The sequence below is a fragment of the Helicoverpa zea genome, chromosome 31 (genome assembly GCF_022581195.2).
Source record: "Helicoverpa zea isolate HzStark_Cry1AcR chromosome 31, ilHelZeax1.1, whole genome shotgun sequence".
NCBI classification, from domain to species: domain Eukaryota; kingdom Metazoa; phylum Arthropoda; class Insecta; order Lepidoptera; family Noctuidae; genus Helicoverpa; species Helicoverpa zea.
The window spans coordinates 13,429,891-13,453,046 of NC_061482.1; positions in this window are offsets into that span (position 1 = coordinate 13,429,891).

A 23,156-nucleotide genomic window follows, 5' to 3' on the forward strand; every position below is an offset into this window, starting at 1 on the left:
GTTTTTATAGCGGCTAGAAAGATATATAATTTGACAAAAAAACAACAGTCTAGCATGGTTTATGAGATTCTGTCACCGAAATATGTCAGATGGACGGACAGCGAAATCTTAGTAGCAGGGTCCCGTCTTACATTTTGTACGGAACCCTAAAAAGAAGGCTTGCACTTAACATCCATAGTGGAGTTTATATCTCTAGGTGTATTTTTGCTTATTTTATTTTAATAGTGCTCTGAAAGCGCTCGAGTTCTCGATAGTTCTTGAGCGTACTATGCCTGACTCAAGTTAGTACTTATGTATTTAGGTATTAACTTATATATTTTTTTATACTGAAAAAAAAAAACGGGATATTTTATAATAATTTATTTAAAAGCTGTTCTATATAATAAAGGACTTATTCAAAAAGATGTTTGATATACCAAATAAAGTAATTAGTATAATGTGTTAATTTCATATAATAATTATTACCTATTATATTATAGCTTAGAAATTAGCTATTTGTGACGTCATCAATATTACTTAACCCACAGGAGACGCTGAGGGTGAATTATAATTAGTATCCAACTTGTCAATAGTATTACCTATCTCATAATTTCCGACCCTCACCAATCCCATTTGGATTATACACGAATAAAACAAAAGATTTTCAATTTTTCGTAAAATTGCATTGATCACGAGAATCTTCATATCTCTGAGGTGAGCTCAATATAAACAATATTATGCAATAAAACTTACCTACACATTAAGAATCGCTTATTACCATAATGTAGGTAAACTTTATATGTACCTATAACTAACACAAGGGGACCAAAAGAATACGACAAATATCCGTGAATTTACTATTATAATGATTCTCATAATCCACAAAGTTTATAGAATAAATAGTGATATCTAAACAAACAAACAAGCGAGTAATAATGCCGACACTAGTAGCGTGTAATTGATAATATTTCATTATATTTGCTCACCAACCCCTGTTGATAACACCCCACATATTATTTGCTTTTTTATACCTATAGCTACCGATTTGAAGGTGGATCAAGCTATGAGCGGTAAGCGGGTTAATAATAGTGACGTATGAATCAAATACCGAGTATCGAGTAGTGTACTTAGTAGAAATAATGTCAGGAATCGCAGAAATTCAAGTATAAATATAGCATTTTACGTAGATGTCAGTTGATCATTTGTTTCTGCAAGAATATCAGATATTTTTATTTTTCTGATCATTTACTCTTTTCACAATGTAATTAAATCTTAAAGAGAGCACAGTTTTCATTTTTATGTAAAAAAAAATTGTGTTTGAGTTTACCTAAAATTATTCCATGTTTAACTGTAGAAATAAAAAATAAAAAAAAAATATTTCGATATATCGGTCGTCTTGTCGCGAAATCGCTCATCGCTTATGGCGTGGAACTCTCAAATAAACAGATTTTTTATTTGCAAGTGTTTTTAGTGACGTTAAAATATTAAAAAGAAGGGTTTGTTGTTTGTCTATTGTTAACTGTAGTACTATTTGAGTTTTTTTGTTGTTTCAAAACAATAAACTGTAATTATGACGGATGGCCTGTTAACGTCTATTGGTTTTAGGGTCAGTACAATGCACCGGTATAGTCAAGTACCTTAGTCGTACCGGTTATGTTAAAACCAATACAGACAAAGTTTTAGCTTACCCACTTACTGCAGACTAAACAGTCGGCTGAAATATGGCGCAGTGGTTTGAAAAATGTTTTTTTTTTTAAATTATGAATTTAATCAAAGCTTTTACCGGTCAAATATTTGATCGTTGTTATGTGCGTCTCCAACTCATGTCTGTAGGTACTAATCAAGAGCCCGATCCTGCAGTGCACTACTCTTAATCACAGTTTAAATATATCCATATCTTTACCGTGTCTTAATGAAAGAAGGTTGGAAAAATCGATGTACGGATAACTTCTTATCACTATCCAAATATCGTCGCATAAGAAAACAAAAGTTAACTTCGTGTTACAAAATGTTTTTTTTTTTTTAATTAAATAGTAATTTATGCAGAATACTGAGATCAAAATATACAAGTATAAAATTCACTTGAATTTAATTTAAGTTTCTACGGATACACCAAAAAATCATTAAACCAAAAACGGCTTAATAAATCAATTAAAACCTTAAACTTGGTCACTGAATCTCGACTAGTAATTAACAATGATTTTATCAGAGCATTCCCCTTTTCACCCTTCAATAATTGGCGAGGGGTAGCGAGGGATGATGAGAGACATATGTCCGACCAGCCAACCGTTTGGTGCATCATTATTGCAAATCAGACGGAAAGTATTTTCGGGACGATATTTTATAGTAGTGTTTTATTTTTGTTTTTTGTTTTTGTTTGTCTGCTGCCTGTTGTTTTGTAGTGGAATTATGATATTATCTTCTGTGTAGCCTTTTCCTATATATGGTGGAGTCGGTTTCTAGCGTAGCCACGTGCAGCAGAGTGACATTAAAAATAAAAATAAATAAATAACTTTGTTTTAAAGGTAAAATGTCACTCGGGATCTTAGAGACAGACATGGGTCTTTTTTATTCCGATTACCTAGTTCTCTTGGAGTGCTTGCCAAACCGCAGAAAACAGCTCGTAAATTTAATCGGAAATAAGGTAATAATAATTGTTTTCATCTAAGGATTTTATAAAAATAAAATAATATGGTTTGTATAACAATAAAACAAAAACAACAAACCCCAAAAAATCTCAAGTTACATACAACTCAATTGAAAACAACATCCAAAAATGACAATAACACATTAAGGCGGGTGACACACGAGGCAATTTGGCGGTAATGAAGTCATTGGGACACTCACTACGAGTCGTTCCATCCGTTGAATGTAACCCTTGCTTTAATTTTATGGCTTTCGGCAAGCGATATGATAATCATCGTGATTATAATTTACTTGGGCTAGGGTACTAACCGCCAATGGGCTGCACATTACAAAAATGATACGCTACTTATTTTGTTTTTTTTCTACTGATTTTTATTTTTAGGGTTACTCTACACAGTAAGCAGGTAATATTAAATCGATATACAGCATTTTGTGCAACTGGAATTTTGACAGTAATAATTTTATTTATGTAAGATTTAAGTTTAAATGTAATTTTACATGGTTCCTTGAAAAATATTTCAGGAATTAATATTTTTAATTCGACTCCAAATATGCTAATTTTGGAGGATTATTTACATAGTTAAACTTCCTGGTATTTTATATGGTACACAATACAAGCACTAAAGAAGCAACAAAATATAAAATTAACAATGACTTGCCTTTGTATTCAGAGAAACAATTTATTGACATATATTTAAACTTAACGTCAAATTAAATTAAGCATTAATAAGTGTAAATGCAGAGGCATGTTTCATTAAAAGCACACAACATTTCATTGTATAAATTGTTCTGCCGTGTTCGCCAAATTATTTATTTAAATGGGGTCTATATTTTCGTTGTCATTTTACATTGCAATTATAACAATGAATAGTAATAATTAAATATTCAATACTATGATTTTGTGAACCATTTAATATTGGAAATATTATTATTGAAGTCCTGCGGAACCCGTCCTGTGTCGAGAAAGTCACGATTAACCTCATCAATTTAGGTTTGAGCCTCTGATGTTATTTAATTTTATGAGTAGTTTCCGCTGTTCGACATCGTTAACGCTGACTTTGATTGTCTTGTTCGTTTACTGAAAAGCATCGAAAATATAATCAACTGGAGACGTCTTTCCACGCCTCCCCTTCTTTTCATACTCCTTTTCATACTCGTCTGTATTGCTCATGACGTGTGCATCAAGTTAACGCTTATAATATTTGTTTATGTCCTTGCTTAGCGATGTGATTAAAAATACAAGAGTTCAAGGCCAAGTGAAATCATTTTACCATTTAGGCCAGAACAAACACTTATGGTCATCAAAAATATAAATAAGTTTGTTTCCAGTTGCCCATTCCAAGAGTAGCTTCCTATGGAAAATAACGAACAAGAAACTCCATGGTTACACTTTTGTTAAATAGTGGATGTCACAGTTTAATAGTATTTATTGATACCTACATATTAACAATTATTAATTGTGGCATTGTCTCGCCGCCGCCTGCTTATAAACTGGCAGACGCTACTTTACTTCGCTGGCTACTTTTATCTCCCAGATTTGTGCTCATGGCAGTTCCAGTTGTTTGAATGCTATAAGCTGCAAGTTATCCTTGTGTGTATTTGTATAGTGTTGTAATAACTACGATTAAGTTATTAGCAAATGCAATTTGTTGCATTGACAATGCCTGGGGTTTTGATTGGCTGTTTTTTATGACGAGATAATTTTGATGTTGTAGTTTATAAGTTAGAAATGCTCTTTTTAGTTAAGTTTTCCCCTTAATCTATTATCCTAATTAGATTCGGTTTTGTGTTATAAAAAGTTGTTAATATACGACTTCACTATACGTAGGTATTTGATTTTGAATATGTAAAAAAATTGACAGTTTAAAATTCCTTTAGTTTATCCCCGATAAATATTAAAATATATTCCATAGTAAAATTTCGTATTACTTTAAATAAACTTTTGTTTAATTATTGAATTTAAACAAGCTCTTTTGCTAAAATCATATATTTGCGGTTACCATTCGAAGTTGCATTTTCACAGTCTGATGAAAATTAATTACTTAATTAAATATATCTTCCGTTAATTCAGTATTGAGTTAATCATATATACTTGTATTTATGTTTACACTTTAAGCTTATCAACTCGTGGATCGGGTGTTAAAATAGTTCAGATTCGTAGAAAAGGGAAGAGATATTATATTGTTGTTAGCGAAATAACAGTAGGTAATACTTAATACTAGGGTTATTGGCATTACCTATCATGATTATGCAAGTTACAGTGTATGCAAGATCATTATTCAGATTAATTTTATAAACCCTCTAACTAATATAAATCAAAGTAAAATTTGCTAATCCCACACTACAACTCGACAATATTACACAATTCACTGAAACATCTCAATTAATACAAAAATACAAATCACGTTCACATTTTAGTGAACATTAAATTTTCCGCCGAAATGAATGCATCCGTCCAATTATCCGAACGTTTCATGGATGTCAACGTTTACAGGGGTCTCACGATGTTAATCCGGGAATCAAGTACTGCTTGACTACGGACGGGGCGAGGACGTATCGAGGATGGGGCGATCACCCCACAGCAAAAACTCGCACCTGTTACCCTTTCGATCTCTAACTTCCCGATACTAGTACAACACACAAAAGTAGCAACATTTGCATATGATAAGCAACGAATGTTTTGTAAAATAAAATGTGTGTTGTATCTTAATTTTTGATCAGAAAGAAAAAGAGAGGCGAGGGTGCGTGACGCTCAGTTTTTTGTATTGTTGTTACAGTTAAAAGCGGTGATAACTTTGAAGTTGAACGTTTTGTGTAGAAATGCTGTCGTGATGTTCAAGCGACAGGTGTGCTAATTATGTTACCTATTCCTTATCTGTATCTTTTACTGATAAATAGACTGTCGACTGTATTTATTTTTTGAAATATTTATTTTTAAGTTTTTTTTTGCTACGTTTGTCAGTTCGGCATTACTTTGAAGAGATCGATGACAAATTATGTGTTTTATCCTATATAAGTTTATTCTATGGCATCAGCTTGAAAAAATGTGTGAACAATAATACCACCCTAATTATAAGTGCCAATCTAAAATTCAAGGACCTGTATTGAACCATTCCAAAATTAGGCGACAGGTAGTCAATTAATTGCACAATTTCATCGTAAACTTTATTAATAACAAATGCAGTGCAAAATAAAACACATATATTCTGCATTCTGATTTTACGCCTTCTAAAAAAATATTTGATTTTGCCATTTTGAATAAAACTAGCTCTAGCTAAAACATTCAATACAATAGAACAAAATATTCCATTGTAATTTTAAATAATAACCGTATTTTACGATATACCTACTTATTGAAGCAAATTAGTTTCAGTCCTATATTATACGGACAAAGGACACTCAAATTTGTACCAAATTACGTTCGCAGAACTTATTACTACACATGCAATGTCATTTAAAGTCATCGTGGTCGCGTCGCCAAGTCCGAGCTTCCGTTCATGAAGGGCCATCATCAACACGTATGTTATATATGTACGTACCTATAAATAAATATAATAGGCATATAGAAATATGTATGTAATATATTTTTTTTTTGTTTACAGGCTTCCATCAGGGTTGCAAGGCCGTTCAAAAGTGTTGTAACCTGTGAACGCAGTGGCGAATTGAAAAATGTTGTATTTCACACACACTTCTTCGATAGGGGTAGGTTTTATACTTTGATGGAAAGAGTATTTGCAATATGAGACAAAAAACTGAAAATCTATAGTACCTATGAATTTGTACGTACATAACTGCTACCGCTTTTTTTCTCTGTTCCTCAAAAATCTGTTCGGTTTAACCCACCTATATCAGTCCCATTGTCATCTTCGAACTATAGGCAGAATACATATATGTTGCGAGCGAGCAAGGATTTTAACAAATTGTGTAAAGAGTACTCTTTTGACCCATTCAATGCCAAGAGTGCTGTCGTTGTAGGTAACTAAATCACGATTTTTTCAAAATTTAACTTTGTAGTATGTAACTATAATTTTAATACCTCATAGACCAGCTGATTACCTAGCCTTAAGCGTTTTATTCCATTATTATCCGTGAAAACATATAATTGGCTTTCTGTTTCTTTATACATGTCTACAACATTGTTTTGTATAGCCGTTGGTTTTCCAATAAATAAATAAATAATTTGCTTTTTCTTCTTTTCTGTTCAATTAGTTAAATTAAATAAGTGTAGGTGATATTCGGCAATACAGAATAATGGAGAAATATAGGGGTGAAGTACGGGTAAGTGAAGCAAAGTGGAGTTAAAAAATTTACCAACACAACCTCATGCAAGATATTCGGCGAAAAGGAAGTAGTCCATTAAAGAAAGTTATTGCCTACTTTTGTCACAGTAGATATATCAATTCACCTTTACAATCCACCATTGCGGCCTTTGCAAATGCCTGACTATACCTATTCCAGGTTAGAATTTCTGCAATTTAATACTAGAAATGCGATGGTTATCTGTAACTAGAGCAGAACTATCTAACCACCTAGTTAGACTAAACCAAGTCTAACTAAGAGCCCTAGCGTACTGTTAAACTTTTAGTCAGCCGATAGTTGATCGGACTCATTAATCAGTAAGGTATGGGGATGCAAAAAAGGTGGTACGCTCATTAGAACGGATAGGCATCAGACTGACTGAAAAGTTTGATTGGATTCACAAATTTCTTTAAGATATAGTATGTATAGTCGACCATTACATTTATGTCCATAGTAGTGGTTCCCCGTGATTTCATTAGCGTCCTGAGAGAATTGTACCTCCCGGAGACTACTCTCCTAGGAGAGCATTAACATGAATTTTGCTGAGTATTTTCTGGGCTATTTTTTCACCAGACTGAAAAATATACAACAATAAAATCAGAATATGAGCCACAAAGAAAAATGGGGGTAATTTTATATTGTATACTTACTTTGTATACTGTCTTACTTTTAATAATGTGTACTAGGTGAACGATATCATTGAGTATTGTAAGAGCTTCATTTGTCAAACAATATGCAACATTAACAACAATGCAATTTCATCGTGATCTGGTTATTGATACCGCGATGTGATTGACATTGTGAAACAATTTGATTATTCTAGTTTGCGCTGGAATCTGTGCAGTAATTTGATCTGAATTCTCATTAGTTATGGTAATAATTGCTGTTTAGTTATTGCATTGCGTTAATTGTTTAATGTTATGTAACGTCTTCTGCGTCTATGGTTCGGATATATACATGTAGAATATAGGTGTTTTTTGAACTGGTTTATGACACAATAATAAAACTTATTTTTCATAGAAAGTTTTGTAAAATTGTACTTACCTAAAGCGCTAATATTTTCGCTAATGTGGGTTTAGAGAGTATTTGTGAGAGCTCTTAGAACAATAATTCGCTTATTGCCATTAACCAAACCCAAATCAAAACTCCTTAATTTTAAAGACAGTTTTAAGATTCAATTGATTAAAAGACATTTTCCCACAATTGGACAAAAGCCGCTACATCGAACAAACAAACACATCGCAATAAAGACGTCTACGTTCGGTTGCGGGTTCTTTTAGAAAAAAAAACCTCTTGAGTGTCATTCTGTCAGAAAGTACCGAATTCGGTCGTCATGTGAGTGAGGTTTCGAGTGCTGTCTGCCACCTGTCGATGACGTCACGACTGACAACCCCACCTCGCACTCGGGTGCTTATTCTGAAAAATTAATTGATGTTGAAGGTGTATTTTATTTTATTAATTATATGTTTCACACTGTATTTTCACATATCTTTGCACCTACCAATGCTTTCTCTCCGCCATCGAACTTTATGTAAAAGAAGCATTAAATAAATAAATAAAATATCTTTAACCGTTTTGGCTTAAGTTTTGTGAAGGATTGTAGTTCGACTTTCTCCAGCGCAATGAGGCTGAGGGACCTGGATCAAAAGCATATATAAGGTGCTTTAATATTACCTGCCCGGACTTGAATGGGGGGTAGTATTGCGTTTATAGATTACAATAGTGGAGAAATTTCGTTCCCCGGAATAGTCAATTCGATTTGAGACATTAAACAAGTTAAATTAACATTGCCTCTACTCTGCATAACGTGGTTCACAAATTACGCGCGAAGTGTCGCTTCGTCAATGAAAACAACTGCTATCTCTTTCTATTTGTTCTGCACGAGTGGCAACGCGCAACTCCACTGGATGGTTTTAAACTAATAAATTAAGTCAAATTTACACGTATTTTTTTTTTGTATGAAAAATAATATGTCAAATAATCAATTATTTATCTTTACTATTGCAATCTATAAACGCAATACTACCCCCCATTCAAGTCCTGGCAGGTAATATTAAAGCACCCTATATATGTAGTTTACACTCAGACGTAATAATTTTATTTTAAGAAAAATAATAAGAATAGAATATTTATGATTTCTGTAATCAGTATTTTTGACTTTATTAAAAAAGTTTTTTTCATAAATTATCGACAGCAACACACGACCGAATCGTGTGCGTTTGAACTTTTACCCGTCATTAGAATAGTCGCCTAAACATGCATCGTCACTACCCAGCCTACAATCATACGGTCCTCGAAATAATTCTATTCGTTCATAATTTGTAGTTGAGAAAAAACTTCTGAACAATATAATTATGTTACAAAATGATCAGTTCAGTGTAGCCTAGAAACGCGAGTCATCGTTCGGAACAAACAGACCTAAGATATTATTACGCCTTGTGTTTTACTGGGAGGATTGTAATTACGAAGGGACGAGAATTCAGTTTCTTTTTAATGTATTAAATTAGGCTTCTGGTTTTGGACGTTTTTTTACGTAATAGTTTAAATATTAGTGGCCCAGTTATGATTTCCTTGGCATCTGTGCTCGTGATCAGAGTAAATGAGCGTACCTACATAAAGGTTTATAGTCTTTGGACACGTATAATCGTCCTCGAGCAAACGTTAGAGACAGTAAAATTCAAAATTAATAATAAGGTTAAAATGTGGCTTGTACCTATGTAGGTAGTTATGAAAGTATCAAACAGTTTTTAGACAAATTGATTCATATGTGTCATGAGATGATACGGTGTGCAATATTGCTTTATAGCTACTTTTTCTTCTTATATACATATTTATTTATTTTAATTTTTTTATTTTTTATTTATATTCATATTTATTTTTTATATACATAAATCTATTATCGTAAAATCCGCTATTCGTACACATAAAAACTCATAATATGTTTTTCTCCATAACTCCTGTGTTTATTTATTCATGGTTTCTTATTTTACGTTTTTATTTTCGCCACCGCTGTGCCGTCCCCAAAGGAATGTTTTGCCTCAGCAAAATAACGTACGGCGTGTTTGAAAATTAATTTATGCTTGTACAATTAATTAAGGTGAAGACTTTTAATGTTATTAGCTTTAGTTTATTTTTGCAGTACCTATAGGGACAATTCTTTTATGGTATTAAGTATTGTGTTGATATCATGCTTTTATTCTTAACTGTAGGCAGGAACTTTGTCGGGCAGGAAAGAAGAAGATCATGCTCATTTATGCCGCAATTCATTTTAATTTCTCTTATTGAAGAATAGGGTTAGATATTCACTTAATAAGAATGATTTAATTTTCATTAATATTTCAAACTCTGTTAAAGAGAAATCGGCCACCTCAAAAATTTTCTTCGTGTTTTTCGACAACAATTTAAGCGTAACTAAATCACAAACTATAGGCACCAGATCGTTCTAATCAATTATAAATTCGTTACCGACCAACAATATAAAAATAATGTTACATATTATACGCTGAAACCGATTTCTTCGCCGTATTTAATATGGTTACCGTGACTTACCGTGGTTTGCTGTGCGCAGGCGGCGGCCCCGGTGAGGCGTGGTTAATTTGTCTCGCATTCTGTTTACAATTACGCCCCATGTACTGTTTAAGAAATAAAATAAGAATACAATACAATATAATAAAAAAATATGTAATGTTGCAGTAGAAAACCGTTCCAAGTCGTTTGCGGGGGTTTACACTTACAAGATTTTCCCGTAGTAAGTAACAGGATATTACTTAAAATTCAAAATATCCTATTTAGGACAATTGTTTTATTTAGAGGACAGACTAAATAAATCAATAAAAAAATTTCAATAATACATAACAAACATAAAAAAAGTCTAATATTCGCTTTGTAAATTAATTAGCAGCGGTACAAAATTACAACTGCCATTACTCCATTTGTATTATGGATCATCATTTCCATGAATTGAGAGACGCAGACGATGTGCTGTACTTAAGACATACTCGAGGCTCCAAAATTGAATTACTGAATGCGCTAATGCACTTAACTAAGTAGTCTAGACGTGAGACCGCAGAATTAATCGTTTGGTTAAATCTTAAGCAGGTAGATTTAACATTTAAGATCCTACAATTGTGTAATGACATCTTAATACGTTAAAATTTTGCGAATATCCGTGGTATTAATTTACTGCGTACTTTATGAAACATTTTATACCGAAAGGAAAAGCTTACTGCTTTATGACATAATATGAGGCTCAATTTCAATAGTGTTTTCAGATAAATTGGTCGACGTTTTACGCGTTCAGGTAGAATACTATTCATATTTTGGTAAAGGAATGGCCCATTCAACGTGGCAATACAGACAGCCTTTTGAAAACTTTCATCCTTTGACAGCAATGCAGGTGACAATTTTAACTCGCATATTCAGAGCATGGTGAAAATAATTTTAGTGTAAAAAATATAGAGGTATTGGTCCCAAGAACATAAGTATTAAATGAAGTATTGCAGAAGATTTTTTACTATCATCTCCTAATAAGTTTCTTCTTCTTCCTGTCCTATTCCCAAGTTATTTTGGGCCGGCGCAATAAGTTTCCGCTTCCATTCCTCTCTAACAATCGTCTATGGTGGATAGTGTACCGAACTAACAAAAAGGAAATAACACATTGCTAGTTTGCTTGCAATTGCTTGTTTCAAGTTGAAGTTGCAGTACCAGTTCATACCTGCAAACACGATACGTTTATAAACTCGCAAACATATTCAGCATCTAAAACTAAGAGTAGGCAAAACTAATGTTAATTCGTAGCTCCGAGTTTGGGTTTAAGTTATTCATAAACATGCTTATTGTTAATTTACTTGAATGCATTGATGCAGTACCTGGTAGAACTTCTACTTGTTTCAACATCGGCAAAAATGGAAACATGGCTTTAAGCATGGAACTCTAGCATTGAAGTCTAGTCAGCGAAGTGGTATTGTATCAGACTCACGTATGAATTTCTGTAGCAATCAAATGCTCGTAGTTGCAGTTTCGTTAGTGGTTCTATAGACAAAAGACTGAGTCTGAGTGACAAGCTCTCGGCTAGATTGTTAGGTAGAACATATCACTTCTTAATTGGACATATGATACAGGTAACATATGTATAATGTCATACCAAAACAACGCTGTGCCTCAGAAAGTAATAGATGCATTCTAAAAGTAATTGGCCTTTCTTCTTGTACCTACAGTCCCAGCTATCATTAAATATCTTTAGCTGTCGTTACAGATAGACGAGCCCGAAAATCTGACCAAAGGTTGTCCGGGACACTGGATTGTGGAAGCTAGATGGGCGGTCACCCCATGTGAATCAACGGTATTCGGCTGACGGCCTGACTTCAACACCGTTTGAGAGAAGGCATCAAAAAACAACACGAAATCAGAAGGCGAAAATTCTAGCAACAATCATCTTACCACGTCATGTTACCAAAGGCGTATCCGGTTAGACTAGAAGCCGACCAACAAGAAAAGACCATAACGAATTCAAATAAAGGCAGGGGTCATGTACCTACTAAAATTGATCATTCAATCACCTAAGACTAAATAGATAGAATTCTTGCTTCATACAGAGGTGAGGAACGTAAAGTTGCGCATCACGGTCCTATTGTTGATGGGTCAGCACAATAGGTGCCGCGGTGTTAGACTACTAGTGTTACAGGAACAAAGATTTGTTTGAGGTGCTCAGAATGGCCAGTGATTGCTCCTTGTTCAGTCTCTAACAATTATTTTGGAGTTGGTCTAAGTTACGAGTTCGAAGAGTGGTATTTTTTGGGATACGGTGTATCCGGGTTAGGTATGTAGGTATCCTTTATGCAAATAATAAGTGCAAGACAGTCTTTCTAAAAATTATCCCCCATTTTTACCTGATATTAAGAGTGAAGACAACTGCAAAATATATTTTTTGGAAGGTGGAATCTTTGAAAACATTTTTTTTTTAATCTATCGATTAATTAGATAAAGCGGGACTTCATGGAAAAATAAGCTGATTTACGGTATTTTTATAGCACTACTAAAGCGTACTTTCTTAATTCTTCAAAATTATAATTTGACTAGATCTCATTAATTGCGTCGCCCGAAGCTGTGAGATACAAATCCGTTTGAATATCACAAATGAAGACGCGTCCGCGCCACAATGCGTAGACGTTTGCTCATTTATCAAATGATGGCAGAATGTGACGGCCAAGGCTCCAAGATTATGTAAATATGGATAGGGATATGTTTAAATTTATACAAACTGCCCAGGGGTAAAGTTGATTATCCGTGTACAAATATGTACTCAAATATCGAATTAGTACGAAATTAACCCTGTCAAAGTTAGGATGAGCAAGCCTGACGATGTTAATTTGTCCTTTGCATGACATTAGTCGTTTACCAAAGGTAAAATACAAAATATTACTACTCAGCGACCTTTTGACTGTACCCGATTTTCGAGGGAACTGTTTCCGTAGCCTCACAAACATGTCAGTTTCACGCTCAAGTCTACCTGTGTACCAAGAAGGTTCAGATGTTTTGACGGGAAAGCCCGACGAACAGTCATTCTACCCTAGTGTTTATCATATTTTTATATGTATAGGGGATTTCTGTTCCAGCCTCCACGTATCCAAGCCACCGTCAATGATTCAGCAATATAGTAGCGATTGAAATGTTACCGCTTACCACTTTACCGAGCCCCTTGTCATCGCTCATGATGCATCAAAATCCGCCGTCTAACTACCAAATCTCATAATGAAGGTCAATTCTATTGTTTCTTTACCTTTACACATTCAATAGGAACTGTACCTACGTACGTGTCGTGTGTTTGTGTTTATTGTTTTTTTGAAATTCGAATTTGGAATGTTTGTTTTGAATTTTGGTATGTTGTGTTCGAATTAGAGCTTTGATTGGTCGATTCTTGTTTGTTTTAAAGTTAGCTTTAATTATTTTATTCCTGGCTTCGTCAGAGTTCACAGACTTTTGACTAGATCAATGGGGCCCACCAGAGGTAAAGTCTGCTGGGGCTGCGGGATTGTTCCTAAGAGTTAACGCGGCCCTGGTAGGTGCATAAAGAGTTTAAGCATTAACGACTAACGTAGGTTTTAGTCAGTATGAGTCTGACACTCCTTCACGCTGCACCCACAGCGGAATTGGTCGTTTGATGATTTCCCAAAAAAAAACTTTCTCTGAATGTTATTAATATACTTTCATATTGCTGGAATTTTATTGAAATCTGATTAAGCGTTTAACACTGACACAGTTTCACTTGCGAAAATAAAATGGCTTACGTACACAATAATCCTACGATGTATTAATGAAATGAATAGGAATATAAATGATTTCAGTTAATTCATGAGTATTCGTAGAATAAATTCTTATTGGTTAATCCAATCTTATTAAGGAATTAAGCTCCTATACAGCTTCGAAGTGCTGGATGGTACTCGTATTAATCAGTTAATTACCACGTAGTAGTATGGATATAAATTAACTGGCTGTTTCTGTTTTATTTATAACTAGCTTCTGCCCGCGACTTCGTACGCGGATCCTGTCCCTTATACTAGCGACTACGGGGTCAGCAAAATAAAAAGTCTGAATCATCTGATATTGAATTTTAAGGGCCCGTTGACTTGAAAACAACGGAATACGCATAGCCATTAGAAACGTTCCATTTATTTATTTTTGTACTTCAACGGCAAAAGCACAGCAGACTAAACAAAACGCTGAGAACTGAACCGCAATAGACGTGACCATAGGGATAAAAGTAGTGATTCTAATTAGTCCACATTTAAGTTGTGTGTGGCAAAAATATTACACGTATATAATATTGTACGTAAAAAAACATTAAATGTGAGATTACAAAGTCGTGATGACTTAGTGGAAGTCGTAGTGGTTTATTGGGTAGAGAACCAATCTGTCAAGTATGAGCGTGCGTCTTTGATTCCAGGTCTGGCAAGTACCTGCCAATAGTGCCAATGCAACTTTTCTCTCTTGAGATAATAACGACAATAATAATGAGATATAAGCACCGCAGGACATCTGAGGCTGATGACGGGGTGTAGCGACCCCGCGGGGCATATATACTGAGTTCTCCAGGGAGAGTATACTGTCCCTCATCTCCGGCCGGTCGGAGTGAACCATGACGGGGGTAGGTCTCACGACTCTGGCTTGGCTTGACCGTCCAGAGTGGAGTCGGTAGAGCAGGGTTAGTAGCCCTGCTCGGAGGATAGGTGCCTCGTGGTAAATGACAGGGAGCGGGTAATCTGCGTTTTAAATCCGCCGAGGTATCCTCACACTTCAGCCGCTTATGTCCCTGTTGCCCTCTTGTTGCTATTCAGTGACTGATTCCCGGGGGCCCAGTAAGTGAGCTGGCGAGTCTCCACCTGCCATTTTTACATGTATCTAATACATTGTCATCGGCAGGTGCCATAGTTCCCGTAGTTTCCCCATTCCTAGTCCATTAGCATCCCATCACAATAGCCCAAGTAGTATTCATCCACAGTTTGCAATGGTATAGCACAGAACCGGGGATTGTCTTTTTTTTTAACGACGTCCACCGGGGATTGTCCTTGGGTTCATTTCTATAGTGTATAAAGGGATAATCGTCGGTTTTGTGTCACCATTTCATTAAAGTTGTCTCAAAAGGGCTTCAGCGTGTTGGCTTCGGCCTCTCGTTTGCCTCCCGAAAATTCAGAACTCTGTAGTCCCGAGGTCTGGAAGAGACATGCAAAATAATAATGAGATATATATAACGCAACTAATTCGGAGAGTGGGGGCTCGTGACGCCACGTCTAGGTATGTAAAATTTGTACTAAGCAGTGACTTAACACAAAATTCAAGCGTGTTATATCTTCGTTATTATTTGTTTGTGAGAAGGAGAAAAGAAAAAATACGTGTCCATTATTTTAGGGTTATCTAAAAGACGGACTAATTACTTTCTTTGATTCACCATACCTATTTCATAACATTCATTTCTATACATTTCAAGTGTAGTATTGCTCTTGAAGTTCCACATCAGGTGTTCCAGATCTTCGATGTTTATATGTCAATAGAGAGTGCTTATCAGATTGAACCACTTTTGCTAAAACGTTATATCTTCATATGCTTCATATAGTCTAGCAGGGCTCCTGGAGTTCCACATCAGGTGTTTTAGATCTTCAATTTGTATAAGTCAATAGAAAGTGCTTATCAAATTGAACAACTTTTGCTAAAACGTCATACCTGTATATGGTACAGAAAAGCTGGGCTCTTGGAGTTCCACATCAGGTGTTCCAGATCTTCAAATTTATTATCTCAGCTGAAAATACTCATCAAATGAAACAATTTTTGCCATGGCACCATTTTTGTATCTCTTATAGTTTTGTTGGTCTGTTGGTGTTCTGCGTCAGGTCTTCAAGTTTCGAAGATAAATTATAGCCTATATGTTGACCAGGCTTAATACTGATACAACAAAGAAAAAATTATTGAAATCCGTTCAGTAGTTCGGAAGATTAGCGTGTACAAACAAACAGACATACAGACATACAGACATACAGACAGATTTTTTTTTTGGATTTGTGCTCCATTACTGTTTCTAAACCCGGGTGGGGTTTATTTTTTTTATATAAAAAAAAAAATTATTATTTTTTTAATATATTCAATGTACAGACATAGTTTTTTTACAGATTTATTATATGTATAGATGTATTGCTAAAAATATTTATACGCCGTGATTGAAAACTGTGGAAAACATACAACTGGAATGGTTTTACGCGTAGTTTAAAATTATAGTTTCTTTCTATGTATTTTTTTATGATTGGTCTAGTAAAATTTTAAAATTAAACTTATTAAAATTCATAATATTTTGTTTAAATAAAATTGAGTTCCAGAGCTCTGAAAAGCTAGCTAAATATGTATAAACCCAACTTGTGAAATAAATAAATCAAATTACAATCGACCTACTTGGTAACCACCCCAATTATTTACAAGAAAAAAAAACAGATATTTAATTTGATAATTTTGTACCATTAGCGGCAACACCGGCGCATACGTCACTTCCCGTGTCATGGCCGACTACAGATTCGTTGATAATCATTATTGATGATTGCGACTGTATAGATACTTTGGTTTTTGTTGCAACAGTTTAGAGTCTTGGGCTAAGTCATGGGCGGGAGCGATTTACTTACAAAAAAAAAACAAAACTATCAAATAATTATAGTTTATACCATTTATTATGTTTAGCGTTGTTGTAACGTACATTTTTCTTCTTTTCACGTAGTGCGAAAAATGCTTATTTTTTCTTGGCAAAAATGCAAGCCACGCAACATGAACACAGAATGATGTCAGTTTTCTGTACAAAAGGCCGGTTCTCTGTTGTGTATTCAATGAAAAAAAAAAAAACATTTTTTTAAATATAAAAAATATAGTCTCGTTATATTATAATTATCTTAAGTGGTATTCATAGAAAACTACAATGGTCAAATATTTTTTTTTAAATCAATTCAATTTTTTATTAAAATTACCTACATTTAAGTAAATCTTTCAACACTTGCACCACGCCCGCGTATCAAAAAGATAGTGCTAACTCACCGCGGTTTGACGATCATACTGACTTCGGTCAGACATTCCTTCATACAATAAAACTTAACGTGTTGCTTGATTGACCGATTCACGTATGCATGACGACTAACATTTGAAGACAGGTAGCTCTGGCCTGCTTTTTGTGAACTCTTTCAATTTAGACTTTTGTCTAGACATCTTGTTAGACTTGTGTGGGAGCTTAGTTTCGGGTTTTTACTAACTAGTGTGTAGGAATTAGACGTCATGTATTGAAAATTATGCGGCAGTTAAAACTATAAATGATGCCAAAAAAGCTAAAATTACTGGAAATTAAATTACTAACATTAATTTCTTCATGAAAATTAAACTTAAAATGATCTCTGCATTTAAATGAACTGACGTCAGTATGCAGTACGAATAATTATTGTAAGCTAGGTACTTATAAATTGCCAGGATTAAAAGGCACTTAATGTTTTCCATTCTACAATCAGCACACTTAACGTATTCTCGCTAAATACCTTACATTTGTCTGAATTTTCATCTCGCAAATTCGCTTATAGTGCTTCTTTTTAATGCAATAATAAGTGGCCAATTAGTGACCTGTAAAACACAGAGACAGCTTAATTATGAGTATTATGAGTATTAAAGCTCGCATCGTAAATGCAACAAGAGAATAATGAAAAGCACGATATCATTATTTTATTGTTTCATGTTTTGAAGAGCTCTCGACCCTGTTTGCTGAAGAATTTAAAATCTGTATACAGAGAACTGCACAAAAGTTACAATGTATCTTGTTTGTGTACGTTCATGCTAACTTAACGCTTGTTTTTATGGAAAAATCTCGTCAGCTTTTACTCTTATTACAAAAATATTAAAATTTAAAGTCATTTTCCTCCAGCCCTTATCCCAATTTTATTTTGGGTCGGCGCAGCATGCTTTCTCCTTCCATGTTCTTCTATCTGCCGTCATCTAACACGTAACATTCTTTATCAAAACTTTAGATACTGAGTATTTACATATTATTATGTATTTAAAGTTTTGCGCTTGTGACCGTGACCGCCAATTGTGAGATGATCGCCATTTTCACGACATGTGCATTACAGTTCTTAAGCATTTTCTAGTTTAGTTTAAAACCTTTACCCAAGTACTAAATCTTCATCCTTGCAAGTCCACAAACTATTCGGAATAGTTGTTACTCAAAGGATGTGCAGTGTTTTTGTGTGGTGCGCATGAGTGGCGTTCGGCGGCGCCTCGTGCGTCGTGTCCGATTACAAAGGACGACCCGAACACGCTACTAAGTGTCGTCTCCAAGTGATTATTACGTGAGATTAGGCAATCTTGTGGGCGACAATTGATATGTTTTGTGTTTTGAAATTTTCTGGAATTTTATTGATGTTCATGCCTTGAAAAAATTAATAGTGTGAAAGGGAGTTTGTTTTATTTATTTTATAATACTTAGTCAATTGTTTTAGTGTATTTAATGGTATTTGCCTTATATTGAAATGTCGGTAATTTTTTTTTCATTATTTATCTGATAGTTGAAGATTAAGGCGATTCAAGTTGTCTTATGTTTCGTATCATGTTGCAGAGCTAGAAGCTAGTTGAAGTTTTTGAGATGATTAAGTACCCTGTGTATGTTATGAGTAAGATAGGTTTTATAATGCACCTATGATACAAGAACACTTAACAATTTTGATGCAGACATAACACAGCCTTAGCACGCATTAACACAGCCTTAGCACGCATTGAGTGAATGTGGGTTTCTCAGTGTAACAGTACCTACGTCCTTCATTTCTTATTATTGATATAATATTATAAACAAGTAAAAATAACGAAGGGAACATTATAATATTTTTATATCGTATCGAATGATTATTCCATTCATCGCTTTCTACTTGAGAATGCTTTTATTGTTTCTCATTTTTCAAATTTTATGGTGCATAACAACGTCGTTACATTGATTTATAATATAACTTTATTGTTTTAGCCATTATTGTTAATATAGTAAAACTAGCTTTTGCCCGCGACTTCGTTCGCGTAGAATAGTGACTTCCGGCAGATTTTGGTTTTACCAATAGATGGCGCAATATGTCCGGTTTTATTATTATTATTTTTTTTTTAATAAAAGCTATCCTATGTCCTTTTTCAAGTTCCAAACTATGTCCATACCAAATTTAAGACAAATCGGTTCAGTAGTTTAGGCGTGAAGAAAAGACAGACTGACATACAGAATGACAGACAGACAGTTCCTTTCGCATTTATAATATTAGTTAGGATAAATTGGCTTCGAGTCCTAAGTGACTTTTCTTAGTAGAGGACAGGGTGACATATCGTTGTAGTCTGCCATCCAAAACTGGGTGTTATATGTCATAATTTATGATATGTTCGCATTCTGAATGAAAAAACGTACACCATTAAGCGCCTAAACGGTAAACTGAGGATTTAGTTACTTTCCGAAGAAGCATTTAATGCCAACATAAAAGCGAGCTTTGAAAATCGTAGTCATTGAATTTTGAACCCTATATGTATCAGCATAAGGTGTATGTAAATTATGAGTTTGGGTCGAATAAAGTTTGTCAGTCTATAATTCATTAGTTTCTCTGAGGGTCGCTCTCGGTATTTTTTTGAGGCACAATTTTGATTGATTGCGATAGGAAGTCAGCGGGTTCGGTTCAGTTTGAGGCAGTATAATGGTTATAATAAAATGTTTGTATTACCGACCACGAACAAGATGTGAATGATTCCAATATTCTTATGTTTATTTTCATGATGTTTGTTTGGAATTAATTTTTAATATTTGTTTTATAGAATAAATATAGAACGCGATACGTTTAATCACAGCAAACTTTTTTCGATATTTTTTTTTACATCAATTTATGAATACAAACAGTATTTTATAAATATAAAATATATCGAAGACAGTTTCCAGGAAGGAATCCAAACATTTCATAATAAACTTTATATGAAAAAAAGAAACCGACTAGGGTTATTTTTTCTTGTTAGTGTTTTTTTAAAGGAAGTCTCAATTTGCTTATGTGTTATATTCACTTTTCGGTGGTTACTGCAGTAACATTGATGCATTATTTTTATAAATAAGAATAAAGGAAGCCTAAATAGAATTCCTCCCTTGAGGAGTTTTCCTAAACTTTATGTAGCTTCTTCTAGGAGCTTACCCTCATGTGTGAAACTCGGTGTGAAGATCTGATCAATACCTAAGAATAAAACAATATCAACGTTGCCGTTGAAGAGTTACTAACGACTCTCTGTCGTCTCCATCATCAGCTCATCAAGCATTTATAGAATTTGTTTTGTCTTCTAACATAGGTAATATATATAATTTTTTTTAACTTTTCAAATTGATTTAGGTGTCTTCGAGAAAACAGTGATTGTACAAAAAAGCAGTCGAATTGTCAATCTTCTCCTTTTTGGAAGTCAGTTGAAAATAGTCTTTGATAAAAACGCTGTGCCAGCCAATTAAATATACGATATGATGATTTTACTAAATATTTTGTTATTTCAAAAAACCTTGCAATATGAATTAATAAAAATCAGTAAATAAAATATGAAACAAAATTGTTAATTTACGATTCCAAGAAATCGGGATCACGATAGTGGAAATAAAAATATAACAGAATAAAAAAAAATATAGGTATTCTGGAATTAGTTATCTTTGTTACAGCTATGTTTAATCAATTTTACCAGATTGTTAACAATTTTTTCCTGGATCACCTTGGTAAATTAATTATTTGTTAATTTCATGAATATTTTATTTCAGTTTAAAAGTAATCAAACATTCTCACACCAGGTATAAAAAACACGTGAACACAGTATAGTGTATTATTTGATGCCAATATTGAAAGACTTCAGTTTTTCAGTGGTCAAGGCCAGTATTGTTTTAATTATTTTAACATTTTTATAGTAGATGTAGGTCATTTTATTTCGGCAGATTCCATACACAATTCTGGCGCAAATATGTTGGCATTCAACGCCATTCAGAACACTAATACTTACGAGTGCCTAACCTAATCCTAAATATTTATATGACAAATTAATAAAGTTTTGTATTTCCGTATTTATGTAAATATAACGACAGAATTTATTATTATGATAACTGAACGATATGCCTCGTTCATTAGTAGCGATCACAGATTACACGGAACCATGGATCCGTATGTAGTTTAGTCAGCCTCGTGTAAACAGGCTCGCATTCTCAGCGCTGACAATAATTCTAGAACCAGATATAACATGAATCTTGTTAGAATCGATGCGCCTAGGAGAAACGCGACATAAATATACATAATTTATACGACTGTGTATATTTATGCACGAGTATCTTCCAACGTTTATTTCACTGTTCGACGGGAGAGCATTTATGTTTCGAATCAATCGCAGTTGAGCTTATTTTGCGTTTGCAAGTTGATGTCATCGGTGACGTAACATCAGATCTTACGAAAATCCATTTTTTACACACTTAGATTTTTTAAATTTACTGTGATTGGGGGATTTTTCTACGTATTTATCCTTCTTATACTTCACAACCGTTGATAAATAATTACAAGATACACGCGAAAAACTACATTTCTTGGCAGCCGTGTAATAAAAAATGCGGAACTTTAATTACATGACGATAATGAAAGAATATATCGTAGAAACTCAAATCTTAACTGAATAAACTACGAGGAATTATGGACTACCACAGCGAGTAAGTGAATAGTTCAAAATAAAACTCTCACAAACCCATTCATTCAGAAATCCTCACAGGTTATTAAAAACTTTACCCCACGTATTTAACAGCTGACATCGATTCTCTTAATACAAATAACAGTACCAGGCGATCATAAACTAGAGTTGGTCATAAGTCATAACTCACGGTGCCTTAAGGCGCGTCACCTCGGGGCAGAGAGTCATATGTGGGAGATATTACCTGTCACTTATTGTTGTTTCAATATACGTGTACTAGGATCACATAAAGCTATTTGTGGTCCATCTATCACTTTCCGAGTTTAACTTTGACAAAGAATAGAAAGGTATTTCGTATCCGCAAATGTTTGTAATGAGATAAGTAGGTATAGATAGTTCAACTCAGATTTGCGCGCGGCCCTATGTGTGCGTCGGCTTGTAAATATACAACTTTCATTCGTGTGACAGTGACGTCGTCCGAGCATGACGTGTTCTTATCGCTTTTTGTTATGGGTACAGTCGTTTACGAAAATGTCTAGTTCTTCACGGATAAATTTTTAAGGAGTCAGGTAGCGTTTCAAAAAATGAAACAACATTCAAAGCTTTTTATTATTACATTTTACAGTTTTTCATTATTTTCTCATAAGTTTTTTCAAATTGACGTTGACAGTATCTAAGAAATAAATGAGGTGAAATATCTAAGATGAATTAAATACTCCTTACATATTTTCTAGATCTCAGGGTACGCGGACAATAAATAAAAGTGTGGACTAAGAATGTAAAAAGACGTATAATCTAGTATAATAATGTAAACAAAATGTGTGGGGAATTTTAAAAAATAATATTGCTTCGCATAATGTCGACCAAAATAAGACGGAAATAATGAAACTCATAAATGAACGTTTAAGTCATATTGATGAAGGGATGTTGGGTAATACTTGTCGACATGTACAAAAGAAAAAAGAAAAATACTATAGACATTTTGACATGGAGTCAAAATTTATAATTTACCTCGGTGA